This window comes from Triticum aestivum, chromosome 4D (genome assembly GCF_018294505.1).
Source record: "Triticum aestivum cultivar Chinese Spring chromosome 4D, IWGSC CS RefSeq v2.1, whole genome shotgun sequence".
Taxonomy (NCBI): Eukaryota; Viridiplantae; Streptophyta; class Magnoliopsida; order Poales; family Poaceae; genus Triticum; species Triticum aestivum.
This window is the reverse complement of record NC_057805.1, coordinates 10,140,897-10,142,772: the sequence shown is the minus strand read 5'-3', so window position 1 is coordinate 10,142,772 and position 1,876 is coordinate 10,140,897.

The following is a 1,876-nucleotide window of genomic DNA, read 5'->3' as shown; positions in this document are numbered from 1 at the left end:
CGTCCCTCGCCCTTGGTACCGACGATGTTGCTGACATATAACTGACAGGCTACCCTCTGACATGCCTTGCTATCATGATCGTGCAAGATGTCACCGCCCTTCCTACTTTTAACCCACATGGTGGGCCCATAACCCACAGTTCCACAGGATCGAAACCTGACTCTCTTGTGCACCCCCTGTTCCCAAATTTATTCATCGCGCGTGGCCTCGTATGTAATTCACGGACCATCGTCCTACTGATCTATACTGGCATCAGACATAATACTTATTCCGAATGCTTTGAACCCCTTTCACACTTTGTTTCAGGCTTTGAACGATTGCCTACCCGTTTGAAACTTCTCATGGTACTTTCTTACTTGCTCTCGGCTTTTCTTAAGGTTTAGTTCGAGAGATACTTTCCGCCACCTTCCCCGATGATATTGACCAGATAGTAAACCCTGCAGAAGTCCGTTCTTCCAGAATACCCCCCTTACTCTGTCGTAAGTACGATGGAGTTCCCGAAGAGAGGACGACAACTTTATCATGATGACCTGAAACAGCAGAATGAAGACATCAATGTAATGGATCAACCTCTTCGAGAAGAACAACCAAGACCAAGAACGCTCCCTAGAATTCCGTAACCCGAACCTTCCCCCTTTACTTCCCTCTTAAATCTCGGGACGAGATTTCTTATAGTGGAGGAGAATTGTGACGCCCGGATAATCAAGCTACAGTAAAACTCTGCTAATGATGCCACGTCACCTCCGGTACTGTTTCTAATCCTTCGTTAGTTCAAAACCGATTCAAAAATCAATGCGAAATATGGCAAACAACAAAAGTTTTCAAACATTGAAACAAAAATGTTCGGAGTGAACCAAATATTGCACAGATAATTATGGTGGAGAAACCACACCTTTATAAAATGTTTAAATACAATGAGATGAATAAAACGGTAGCAAAACAATTATATAAGTGTTATTAAATATAAACAAATATTAAACTAGTTTATTTAGTCGCTAAAAACTTTTTACAACTCCGATTTAGGTGTGGGCTTTAACTTATTACAAAACTATAACTATTAAAGAAATAAAATAAAACAGTAAAGGAAAATAAATAAAAGAAAGCACAAACAAAAAAAACAGAAGACAATCAAAAAGAAAAGAAAAAAAACAAAAGGCCCCCTCCCCCACTGGGCCTCTTGGCCCAGTCGGCTCAGCCGACCAGGCCGGCCCAGCCGGCCCACCCCGCACCGAACCCTAGCCCTATCCCCTCGTCCACCCCACAACCCCCACTCCCCTGCACGATCTCCCCCACTCCCCTCGATCTCTCCCACGCCTCTCTCCCCTTCCCCCATCTGGATCGGGGAAGAGGAGCCAGATCACGTGCCGCTCCGCGCCCCTGACGCCGCTGTCCTTCCCCGGCGCCACCACGTCGGCGCCACCTCGCCGAGCGCCGCCCCACTCCGTGTTGCCTCGCCTCCTCACCTCTCCCTCGTCAGCTCAGTCGAGCCTCGCCGACCCGTTCGACTACAATGGCGGTGAGCCCCATCCGCCCTCCTCTCTCTGCCCCCTACGCATCGCCGTCGCCGCCGTTCACGCTCACTGCCCGGTGGCCACGCGCGCACCTCGCCCGCGCGTCCCGCATGCCCTGGCCTGCTGTCGCCCCACGCTCCGACCGAGCCCGCCTCGTCGCGCGCACAGCTCCCCACCATCTGCTCCGGCCGCGCTCCCGGTCACTCCGGCCTTCCCCGCGCGCGCCCGCAAGCGCCTCCCCCCACTCGCGTCTGCCGTTGCCGGCGCCGCCCGCTGCGACCGCAACCCGCGCCCGCCGCCAGCGAACGCCCTCGCCGGCCACGCGCCCCGCTCACCTGCCGCAGCTCCCGCGGCCGGCGGCGCCC